Source organism: Vombatus ursinus, unplaced genomic scaffold, assembly GCF_900497805.2.
Source record: "Vombatus ursinus unplaced genomic scaffold, bare-nosed wombat genome assembly UNPS02014861.1, whole genome shotgun sequence".
Classification (NCBI taxonomy): domain Eukaryota; kingdom Metazoa; phylum Chordata; class Mammalia; order Diprotodontia; family Vombatidae; genus Vombatus; species Vombatus ursinus.
In genome coordinates, this window is record NW_020954639.1 from 11,669,352 (window position 1) to 11,682,472 (window position 13,121).

The 13,121-nt window shown below is 40.5% G+C and overlaps 1 long non-coding RNA gene across 1 annotated transcript; it reads left to right on the forward strand.

Moving 5' to 3' along the window:
* The first annotated feature begins 337 nt into the window (after positions 1-337).
* LOC114027534 lies at positions 338-12,630 on the forward strand. The gene is made up of 3 exons (XR_003567267.1): positions 338-627; positions 6,438-6,518; positions 11,968-12,630. It is a non-coding gene; the product is annotated as an uncharacterized LOC114027534 (long non-coding RNA).
* Positions 12,631-13,121: the final 491 nt, after the last annotated feature.

Genomic DNA, 13,121 nt, shown 5'->3' on the forward strand with positions numbered 1-13,121 from the left:
AGTCTTACAAGAAGGCAGATGGAACAATACGCTATCATGAAAACTCACCTCTTCTGCTCCCATTGTTCATGATACAGCTGGAAACCTTTGGGGCAGCTGAGTAGGAAGAAATCAGACAAATTCAGACAAGAGTAGAGAACTAAGCTGAGGGCCGGAGAGGTTGGTAATGGAACTCAGGCTGCTCAGCTATGGAGGCACCAGCTGTTGCAATCTTATTTGATGCCCAGAAGGCATTCAGCATGATTAAACAGGACTATTTGAGGCAAGTGACTCTCTAGTTTGTATTTCACAAGGCCTTTTATTGATGGAGATTCTTTCTCTCTCATTGCAGCTGCAGGCTTCCCAGAGTTAAAGGTGCAGTTTCTCTGCTGGGCTTTCAGTGAAAGGGAGAACCTGGCAGGAATTCCCCCTTTCTCCTCTGACTGGCCTGACTGGGCCTTTCAGCTCCTTAAGCACAATGGTTCAGACTCTTTCCTACTAGCCATGACCCCCAGCAGCCCTGCTGGGACCCTGGGGGCTGCACCTGCAGAATATGAAACTGACTGCAGCTGGAGATCCCCAGACTACAAAGTGAGGAATGCCTGACCACCCTGAGGAGTGCTTGGTGCCAGAAGCCTGGATGGACATGTAAGTTGGCTTATTTACAGGGACTCTTCAGTCTTGACCCTCTTTGCCTCCATTTAGACAATGTTTGTTGGCCTGATTCAAATCCAATGTCCTCCAAGTCAAGTCTTTCCTGAGCCCACTCTAATCTCTCCCTTCTCTGAGGTCCCATCCCAGGTGTTGCTCGGATGGCTTGCCCTCAGACCTTCTTTAATGAATAATACTTTGTAATTAGCATGTTGTTTAACCACTTAAATCATTCTAAATTTTCCATTTTTGAGAGATGATAGGCTCATAGATTTATGGAGATTATCTACGCTAACTATTTTTGAGGAAACTGGAACCTAGAAAAGCTAAGTGATTTGTTCAAGGTCACACAGGTAGTAATAGAATCCGAATTTGAACCCAGGTCCTCTGGCTTGGGCCAGACATGGCCCTCTTTACATTGTACTACATGGCAGGATGATTCTGAAATCATGTTCACAGTCTCAAATTTTGGGGTTAATCTTTCCCCACAGATAGTGTTAAAAGGTCAATGGAAGCCCAGCCCCAACTCAAAATCCTGCCAATTCTGAATTAGATTTTGATGTACTTGATTCCTCTCCAGTGGAAGGACAATGGTTTTCCATGTGCAGACAATTCAAAGCCTGGAACCAGTTGTTTAGGTTTTTTTGTTTGCTCTTTAGGGCAGGGCAGATTGAAACCAGTCAAAGGCTGTGCTTTGGAAACAAGAAATGATCTGAACGGCAGCTACTGTTCCCCTCTCTTTGATGAGGTATAGGGAACAAGAACTCTAAAACCATAACAGGCCTTAGTGGGAAAGAAGGAAATTTTCCATAGCCCTTGACGCTGACAACTCTTGGCAGGTTCAACTCTCAATCTGAAAGGCACTCACTCCGAAGCTAATTAACTTTTTCCCTTTGCTATTCAGAAAAAGAATGCAGACAATATTCGACAGAGGGACTTGGATGTTACTTCTCTAGCAGATTTTGGGCTTGTGAATAGATGCTGATCTTAGAAAGAAACATTGGAAACCATTTCTGAGAGCTATTCTCTGTTTTATCCCCCTTTCTGTTTGCTATTAGAGACAGGATTTTCCTGTCTTGGGGACAAAGTAAAATAACAAATCCATCTTTTGACATTAAAAATATATGTACAATGAATCCAAATCATGAGCACCTGAACTGCACCCAAAGGCCCCAGGGGGGAAAAAAAGAGGTATTTTTAGTGCATTCTTCTTGCTTTTCTGGAGAGATTATGATTCATCGAAAATATTTTCCAGTGTTTCCAAACTGACCTCTGGAAAAGGTTTTAGGACACTAATAGCTGGCATTTATATGGGGCATTAAAAGTTTCAAAGCATTTTACAAATGTTAACTCATGTGAGTCTTAGAACAACCCTGGAATGTAGGTGTAACAGGCATACCAATCCTGATTTTGCCCACAGAGAAATTGAGATTCAGAAAGGTTAAATGAATTGCCAAAGTTACACAGCTAGTGAGTGAGTGTCAGAGCTGGGATTTAAACCCTGACACTCCTTCCTCTATACATACCAAACTGCCTCTCAATCAACAGCACTTGCCAAGTGACATGAAATAAACTCTTTTCTCTGTGCAGAGATTTTTTTGGAACTGAAAGCAGTCTAGATTCTCATTCAAGCACCAGTCCGACACTGGTGGATTTCATTTAAATCCTTTCCAAGCCTTTCCCCTTAGATTAGAGGAGGGACTGTCTTTTGCCTTTCTTTGTATCCCCAGTGCTAAGCACAATGCCTGCCACAACACATAGTAGGAGCTTAATAAATGTCTGGGGCAGCTAGGGGGCACAGTGGATAGAGCTCTGGGTTTGGACCTGAGTTCAAATCCAGCATCAGATACTTACTAGCTGTGTGACCCTGGGCAAGTCACTTCATCCTGTTTTTCAATTTCCTCTTCTGTAAAATGAGCTGGAGAAGGGAAATGGAAAACCACTCCAGTATCTTGCCAAGAAAACCCCAAGTGACCGTCACAAAGAGTCAAATATGACTGAACAATAACAAGAAGTGCCTATTTATTCAACGAATGACCTTTGAGTTTTATGGGGAAAAGAATTACCATAGTACAAGCCTTTGTCTCTCACTTAAAATTCCAGGTTTTGTGTGTGTGTATGTGTGTATTCCCTCCGTAAAACAATGTGGTTTTGCATGTAGACTTGGCCTAGAATCAAACAAGTCATCAGCTTGGGACCAATGTGGCAAAGATCATCAATACCACACAATTTGTGGTCTCCCTTTCTTGGGAAACATTTGTGGTGGCACCTTGAACATTCACCAAGCTGTTAAACAACATACAAAAGTGTAACCAAATTTCTAGTTCTGCTTTTAAGTTGGGCTCAACTGGATGGTTCTGGTCAAATCCGGAACACTATCAGTGCCAAATCCACATAAACTCCAACCAACACGATGGTCTGATCAGAACCACATTAACCAAACCTAGTCTGGCAACTTTTTTTTCCAAGAGTTAGATTCCACACAGCTCTGTCAAATATCTGTTCATGCTAAAACAATTCATGGGAAGGGTACAACCTAGCACTAATGGTAGAAAAGATAGTGAATCGCCCTTGATTTTTGGAGTAGATTATGATTCATTAGACATTTGTTCTAGCACTTCCAATGAGAAGGAGATTCTGAGTTCTTGGGGCCCCATAAGCAGGCAAGTCATTTTTACCTCTTTGACTCAGTTTCCTCATGTGTAAAATGGGAGTAATAAAACTTGTAGTACCTACCTCACTGGGCTAAGTGTGGCTCAAAAAGAAGATCATGTATGTAAAACACTTTCTAAAATTTTCCATCAGCAACTCTGCTTGGTTTCTCCTTTGTAGACTACCATGCCTCACCCTAGATAAACTGATTACCTGAAATCTCATCTTTGTGCAAATTGACCCAGCTTTTGATACTCAACACCTTCACAAAGCTCTCAGTTGTCTCTCCCCTCTGATTGAAGCCTGGAGGGTGAGGCACTTAACTCTTCCCAAAGCCTTCCTTTATAGATCAGCCCCTACTAGGTAATTCTTCATTTTCTATCAGTTTCCTGCTTGGTTTGGACTCCCCAGAACATCATACCCCCGATGTACTGTTTCCCCACTCACCCCTTTTTCATCTATGTTTTGTGTGTTGCCTTTCCCCATTAGACTGTAAGCTCCTTGAGGGCAAGGGCTATCTTTTCAGAGAAATGATTATTTCTCTCTTATACTAATAAACAACTATTGAATTAGAACCAAGGTTTTTCCCATTTTCTACTTCCTCATCCAAAAATCAGCCCCTGTAGGTTACTCAGGCAGCCTTTGAAGTAGAGGGCTGTTAAAGAGAAGGAAAACTCAGATCTGTTCAAAAAGTAAAGAAATTTTAGTTTAGGTGAGTTGATGGATTCTGGCCCATTGTGTTTCACTCAGACAGGTTTGGGAAAATGTGGATTCTCCCTTTTGTCTAGATTACTCTAGGCAGGGTGAGGTGGGGATAGATAAGTCTCTTTGACCAAGACTGAGTGATCAGTCACGAGCCCAGCACCTCATTAGAATAAGCCTACCTCTCATTATAATATTCATTCTTTTTATTAATTATTAACCAATCAGAGTTGATTGCCGCCCTCAGGAACACCCACTCTTCCAAGAGCATATAATTGTTGAATGGGTACCATGAAGGGTCTCTGACATTTGAGAGTGTTACTGACTCCTTTTATTAATTAGATGCTAGGATGATTAATAAAATGACTAATTAATTACCCAAAACCTTTGTCTCTCAAATTTTTTATGTGTCACACTTTCTTTTTCTTATTTGCATCCCCAGTGTTTTGGAGAATGCCCAGTAAATAGTAGATACTTAATATATGTTTATTGAATTGAATTGAACTTAAAAGTTCTTTATAAATGTCAGCTATTATAGCTAACATTTACATGTTGATTTAAGCTTTGATAATGACGATGATTATGATAACATAATTGTGAAAATCAGTCTTTTTCTTACCAACGCAGGACTTTAAAGAAATTAGAGTAAGCCTTAGAAGAATTCAATATTATGTTCACTGAGAATACCAACATATTCTTCTTTCATAACATGACTAATATGGAAATACATTTTAAATGATTGCATATATATAATCTACATCAAATTGCTTACCATCTTAGGGCAGAGGGAGGAATAAAATTTGGAACTCAAAATTTTATTAAAAAAGAATGTCAAAAATTGTCTTTACATGTAATTGGAAAAATGCAAAACACTATTTAAAAATGAATGTTAAAAATTGTCTTTAGTTGTCATTGGAAAAAATAATATACTATTTTCAAAATAGAGAGAATACCAACATATAGTAGAGGATTGGTATCAGAAGACCCTCTGCTATTTTTCAGCTCTAAACCTCTGATTCCTGGGCTATGTGTAGTTTCATGGGAAGCTGTGTGGGGGATGTGGGAGAAAAAGGGACCAATCCTGTGTGCCCAAGGTAAAGACACAGTTCTTTTAGCCTGCTGATCAAAGGAGGTGATAATTACTGGGAGTGAGAAAAGTAGAACTTTTTACATTGAGAAGCCACTACTAATGTTTTGGGCCAACGAAAATTGGCACAGCCTGATGATTTTGGGAAATGACAGATTTAATGAAAATTCAACATCTCTAGCCTGATGGGCTGGGCAGCACTGAAGGGAAGTCCTGGGATGTTCTGCCTTTGGAGATTTAACTCTTAAGTGGCTGAGAAACCTCTGAGCCTGTGATGTGACATGTGTGGAGAAATAAAGATGGAGCTAGGCCAGAGAGAAGGGGTAAAATTATGAATGGCAGATGGGAACTCTCCCCACTGCTGAAGGGGAAAGCCAGACAGACCTCTGGTATGCCTTTGATTCCCAAATGCCTGCATCAGCCAGACTTCTAGGGGCAGACTTTCCCCAGGCAGGACTTCCCCAGAAAAGTCCATTTTGATTGAATCACAAGCTTTGTGAACAGCAGTATGGTACAACGAGTCTGGGTCAAGGTTGGGCAGATATCAAAAATGTCAATGAGTTGGCATCAGAATTAAATAAAAAGAGAACAGATTGGGTTACCTCTGAGAAACTGCCAAGTTCCTTTAGTGATCCCAACTTCTCCCTCAAACAAAGGCCCATCTTTTTGACACCAATATTCTCCCAGTGCTGTTGAGAGTTATGTGAGTATTATAGGTTCCAAAGAATTAAATAATAGGATCAGATTTAGAGTTAAAAGAGACTTTTCAATCTCTCTAGCCCAACCCTCTTATTCAATTGTTGGGGTGAAGTTGAGATGAAATGGTATCTAGGTGACTTGCCTAAATAATGTTCGAGGTAAGATTTGAACCTAGGTCTTTCTAATTCCATAGCCAGTGCCTTACCCTCTATGCCATCTTGCTTCTCAGTGTAAGCTACTATTACAACATTGATTCCAAAGAGGAAATTTTCCCTCTATGAATGCAAATTTAGATACTGGAAGATTTCTTGTCATATACTGATTATTGTTGTTGCTGAATCATTTTCAGTTGCATCTGACTCTCCGTGACCCCATTTGGAATTTTCTTGACTAAGATGCTGAAATGGTTTGCCATTTCCTTCCCCAGTTCATTTTCTAGATGAGGAACTGAGGCAAACAAGGTTAAGTGAGTTTGCTCAGGGTCACACAGCTAGTAAGTGTCTGAGGCTGGATTTGAACTCATGAAGATGAGTCTTCTGGACTCCAGGCACAGCACTCTATGCACTATGGCGCCACCTAGCTGCTGTCATATACTGATTGGAGAACACCCTATTAGCATCTCTCTCGACCTTGGCCACAATTTTGCTTCTCTTTCATTTTCTTTCAGATCAGTCTTCCTTTCCTGACTCCTTTACTTCAAGCTATTTCCCACACACTTCATGGTGGGGAATTGCCCCTCGAATTGCAGGTGAGTCTCGTGATGCTTTGGCTTAGGTCCAAAAGAAACCAGAACTCAGACTCTCCCTGCAGCTGTAGACCCTAGGGCAGGAGTGCCAGATGAAACTCCATCCATCACTAGACACTCTCATCCTTAACCCCACCAGGACAGGTTCCTCCCTTACTTTGCATAAACATGATGTTCAGCCTGCTGATCTCATTTGCCCAACCACTGGTACCTTTAAATTCAGCAATACTTTACAAAAATCAACATTCAGGATATTCCAAAATCTATCTCTGGGCCTCAGTTTCTTCATCTGTAAAATGAAGGAGTTGAACTACAGTCTTCTAAGTTTCCTTTCAGTTCTAAATCTATGATCCAAGGGTTGCTTGACACTCTAACAACCTTGAGTCCCTTCCCCACTGAGGCAATGCTCATTTAGATTAGCACTTATTAGTATGGAAGTAACCCTAGGGACCTTTGAAGTTTCTGGGAAGGTGGGTCTCACTAGAGGGAAAGAGGATGATTCACCTGGGTTTTTCTTTTTGTGGGGAATATGGAGGTGGGCAAAACCAGTGTATTATTAACCCTGGAGAACACCTTCCCTGGGTGAAGGTGAAGAGCAAAGGAGAATTATTTTCCTTGTTGGGCTCAGATTTGGGTCCTTTCTGGTTTGCTTTTATACTGAGATAATGGTAAAAGATCAAATAAGGTTAACATCTGTAAAACGCTTAGCACAGTGCCCCGGTACCTGGCACATAGCAGACACTATAAAAATACTAGCTATTGTTATATTGGATGGAATAAAACCTGTCCTATTTTCCACTTTTGTAGAGACTTTGACATGAACAAATAGTGATATTGCCGGAGGAATTCCTTGAGTGGGGTGAAAAGGCCAAAATCCAAGTGTTCTCAGGGGAAAATGTGGGAGGCGTGTCTTAAGCCAAAGAGATATTTTTGAGAGACTCCCAAGGTTGAACCTTGTTTGTATAATGCAGAGTTGTAGTTCTGGGCCATGGGTTATAGCTAAAATTTTGCCAGCAAATGAACCCTCTTTGATGGAGGTAAAATTAAATCCCAACCTGCTTCCTCAGCCTCACCTCCATTATAAATGTATTAGCTGTGAACAGGAAAACCTCCTAGGGAAAAAATATATCTAAAGCAGGGATTCTTAACTTTTTTTTGCATATCATGGACCCTCCTGGCAGTCTAGTGAAGACTATGGACTCCTCAGAAAAAAATGTCTTTTTTAAAAAATGCCTGAAATAAAATACCCATGATTTTGAAGGAAACAAATTGTATTGAAATTAGTTATCAAAATATTTAAATAACCAGTTCATGGACTCCAGGTTAAGAACCCTTATTCTCAAAGTTGATTTGGTATCATGTTACCAACTAACAAAAAATAATAATAACTGACATTTAGGTTTAGAAAACACTAGATAGACATTATCTCAATAACCATCACAATAATCCTACCAGATATGTATAATTATTCTCATTTTATGGGCAAAGAAACTAATAGGTTAAGTGACGTACATATTATCACACAGCTAGGAAATGTCAGTGGTAATGTTTGTCAATATTCCAAGATCAGCACTTTATCCATTATACTATGTTGTCTGTCTATGAGATTGAGGTCTTTCCTTAGAGTCACAACTAAAATATATCTACTTCTATGCCCCAAAATGGCTGTACCTTTGGGCACTGTAACTGTCCTCTCTCTTATTCCCACCCCTTTCAATCCAGTCTTGCCCCACCCCACCCCAACATCACACTCTAAAGCTACTCAATCTTTTCTTCCACAATGCTCTCTGGGATTTCTGCAACATGGTTAATAAACTAATTTCATTATAAACCTCCCTACCCCACCCCCTTTCCCTCTGTCTGCTTACATTCACTGAGACCTGGCTTCCTCCAGAGGAAACAGCTTCCTTGGTTACTCCTTCTAGCACTGGGTGTACCCCCAATTCACTGTGGGGAGGGGAGGGTGGCAGATTTAGAATCTTTCTTTCTCCTTTCTCCCCATTGCCACTTCCTGTTTCTTCCTCTACCACCATTACTGAATAACCTCTCTTCCTTTGAGGTTCATTTAATCCGTATTTATCACCCAAATAAGATTTGAGATGTCTGCTAATTTCTCAGCACACCCTCTTTCCTTTCTCAATGAGTTTAGTGAGTGGCTCAGTCTTTTTCTCCTCCCCAACTCCTGTTCTGCTAGGAGACTTCAACATCCACATTGACACTCAAACATGCTAACCTTCCCCATGACCTACTCACCTACCCTACCACTACTACACACAGAGATGGTCCTGTACTTGATCCTGCCCTCAGTGAAGTGTTTCACATCTGTGTTCATGAACTCTGAAAGTCCTTTATCTGATCACAGGCTGTGGTCAAGTCACTCATGCCTCTGCTTTGCAACTCCAAACCCTGTTCTTTGTGCTCAACATACCACCCAGATTCTCTACTTCTCAGTTCTTTCCCAGGCTATTACCTCCGGATTGGCTACACTCTCTTCCCTTCACCATATTGACCCAATGGTGAACCAGTTCAACTCTACATTGTCCTCTTCACTAGAATCTCTTGCCCCTTTATCTTGTCAAAGATCTTGCCTGCCAAAGATCAGCCTTGGATTACTCCAACCATCTATTCCCTTTGCTGCTGAATGAAGCTAGAGAAAATCACAAAACCATGCTGAATGGGTCCACTGTGAGTTTATATTACATAATCTCAAATAGGCTCTCACTTAAGCAAGGCAATCCTTCTATAGCTCTCTAATCAATCCGCCATCCCACTGACCACAGTGATTTTTACAAATCTTTGCATTCTTCTCCAAACCTCCCATAGATCCCCTCTCCCAATTCTCTCAACTAAGAACTTTGCTTCATATTTCACTGAAAAAATTGAGGCCATTAACTGGGAGAGTCCTCTACATCTCACATCACTCAGATGCTTTCCATTACTATCTCCTTCATGCCTGTTTCATATTTAAGAGGTGACCCTTTTCCTTTCCAAGGCAATCCCCTCTACATGTACAAATGATCCCATTTCATCCTGTCTTTCCAGCAGATTGCTCCTTCTATATCATCCTTATTCTCTCACTAATCTTCAATCTTGTTGTAATTCCCACTAACTGTAGGTGTCCCCCAAGGTTCTGTCCTGACCCTTTTTTTCTTCTCCCTCTAGACTACATTATTTAGTGATCTCATAAGCTCCCATGAATTCAATTACTGTCTCTATGCAGATGGTTCTTAATCTATTTGTCCAAGCCCAATATATCTCCTGATTTCCAGTCTGGCATCTCCAGCTGCTTAAATGGACATCTTGAATTGGATGCTCCACAGTATTTTAAACTTAACATGTTCCAATTTGAACTCATTATCTTTTCCTCTCCCCCAGCCTTCCTTTATTCCTATCTTCCCTATTACTCTAGAGGATGCCATCCTCCCAGTGAGTCATGCAGGCTCAAAATCTAGATGTTATCCTTAACTCATTCTCATACATCCTACAGCCAATCAATGCAACCAATAAGAACCATTATTTCTCCCTTCATAACATCTCTCATATATACTCCCTTCTCTCCTCTGACAGTGCTACCACCATGGTATGGGTCCTTATCACCCCAGCCCTGGATTATTGCAAAAGCCTTCAATTGCTTTCCCTTCCTCAAGTCTCTTCACTAATGCAGTTCCTCTTCCACTTAGTTGTCAAACTGATTTTTCCTAAAGTACGAGGCTGACTATATTATCTCTACCATTCATTAATTTCCAGTGACTGCCTTTTACCTCCAGGATCAAACACAAAATCCTCTCTTTGTCTTTTAAAACCTTTCAAAACCTGGCTCCTTCCTACCTTTCCAGTCTTCTTGGACTTTGCTCTACCCTTCAATCCAGTGACACTGGCCTCTTTACTGTTCCTCACACAAAACACCCCATCTCTAGATTCCAGCCACTTCCACTGGCTGTCCCACCTGTCCGGAACTCTCTCCCTCCTGTCTTGTATCTCCCAGCTTCCCTGGCTTCTTTCAAATCTTACTTGCTTTAGTAGGAAGCCATTCCCAATCCTCCTTATTCTCAGGGCCTTCCTCCCTCTGAGACTATCCCTAATTTGTCCTTCATATATCTCTTTGTACATAGTTGTTTGCATATTGTCCCCACCCCATTAGACTGTGAGGTCCTGGGAAAAGGGCACATCCTTTGGTTTTTATTTTTTGCCTTTCTTACATCCTTAGTGCTTAGCACAATGCTTGGTTCATAGTATATACTTCATAATTGCTTATTGATTGGCTGCTAGGCTAATGAAAACATTGAAATGGAGAAAGGCAACCAGAAGGGTGATGGTTTTCAGCACCATTTTAAAATGAATTTACCTTTTGGGGGAAGTCAAATGGACTATGTGGGTGCTTTGTGTTTCTAACCAATCAATCAGAAAAGATTTGTTAAGACAAAAATTATACAGCCTTTTCTCCCAAGGAATTTACTTTCTTTGGGGGAAATACTATATATCTATATAACACACACATATACATACACATAGACATATATATATGTACATGTACATATATTTAGGTATATATACCTATATATGTATATGTGTATATATATGCATATATATTTAGGTATATACAAAATGTATATAAATGAATACAAAGTAACTTGGGGGGCAGGAAAGAAGTAGCAAGAGGTGGGGGATTAGGGATTTTTGTATGTGTTCATGGGATCTTGTGCATCCTTTACATCTTATGCATTTTCTATGAGCTAAAATAAGGGTTGTCCCATACCCAATATGCTTTGAAAACACTAAGCACATTTGTAGAAATTAGAGACCCTGTTGCCCACATCTGGAGAAACCTAGACATGAGCAGTACCTCAACATTACTTTGGAGATTTCCCTGGAATAAAATTCCAGGGTAAGGTCAATGAACCAAAGAGAAACTAAGTTATTTTTTGGAGTTGGGCACCTAAGAACCAGACCCAGTCCATGTGAGTCCAGAATATTAGGGAGCCCTGGATCATGGATTGCCAGTGAATAGAGAATCTGGAGGCAAGACCCAAAGTGGGGAGAGGGCATTATAGTTACTGCTAACTGTGCTAGGGAATGTTGTTATAGCTGTGATCTGTAACAGAAAGGGCTTAAGTAGAACCCCATCTGATTTCAGCTGTTCTCAGACTCCAAATATTACAGATGTATACAATTTAAAGGGTCATTAATTCCTTTCCCTCCCTAGTGTTCCTTTTCAATTTGAGGATAAAATGTGGAGAGCAGGACTGAGGTTTTGCAGCTTTTAAAGTGTGCAGCTTTATAATTGGTACAATACTACCCTACTCCCTACCTTCAACCGTTCCTCAGTGAATCTCTTGGCAGGGAGATTTGCTATTTGTATAAAGAAATTTTTTTCTTTTCTTTTTTTAATTGAAGGCTTTTGTTTTTACATGACATTCATTTCCTAATATTTTCTTCCTCTTTTCCCACCCAGAAAGTCATTCCTCATAACGAACATTTGAAAAGAAAGAGAAAAGCAATTTGGCGAAACTAATGAAAACATTGAATGTACCAGACAGTGTATGCAGCATTCCATACCAGAGACCACCACCCCCTGCCCTCTTCAATGAAGGAAAAGAGGTGTATTGTCTTAACTGGAAGAATTCAATTTTACCTGGAAACATGAGAAATCATCTGTCTCTCCAGGTTTATCATAGAGATGGGAAAAGAACACAGAGATCTCCAACACCCACACAAATCACAAATCCCCTTAACAACCTCCTTAACAGGTAATCATCCAATAGGTTTAGGTGAACAATGAATCACAAGGTTTATATGCATCTTGAAATAATGTATAGCCTTATTTTAAATTTGAATTAAAAGTACAAGTTCCATTAACCAAAAGGTGTTAAAATGAACAATGTAATATTAGATGAAGTAGAAAAAGCACTAACTCCTCGTTTTTTTCTTCCCCAGTGGACAATAAGCTCCCTGAGGACAGGGTTTGTTTTATTTTTGTCTCTGTGTCTCGAGCTTCTAGCATATAATTGACCTGGAACACAGTAGCTCCTTAATAAGTACTCCCCCAAGCTTCCCAACCTAGGTGATACCCTTGACTCCTCATTCTCACCTTCCATATCCAATCTTCTGCCAAGTCCTGTTGATTTCACCTTCATTACATCTCTCAAATATGCCCTCTCTCCTCTGGCACTGCCACCAACCTGGTGGATGTCCTCATCACCTCAAGCCTAGACTATTGCAATAATCTGTTGGTGGGTCTGCCTGCCTAAAGTCCCCCCTCTCTCCAGTCTATCTTCTGTTGTTGATCTTCCTAAAGCACAGATCTGACCTAAAAAACACCAGGAGCTCCCTACCTCTTCCAAGATCAATTACAAAATCCTCTATTTGCTATTTAAAATTGCCACAACCTGGCACTCTCTCCCTGCCTTTTCCATCTTCTTTCAATATGTAATAAAATTATCATGTAAATTTCTTTTTTTCTTCCCTTCCCCCCTTCCACCCTGGGAGATCATGTAGGTAAAGTCCTTTGCAAAGTCACCTTCTCTAAACATTACCCTTTATTATATGCATACGCCGAGCTTTAAGGGACACCGCAGGTCACCTAGCCCAGTAGTGTCAAACTTAGAT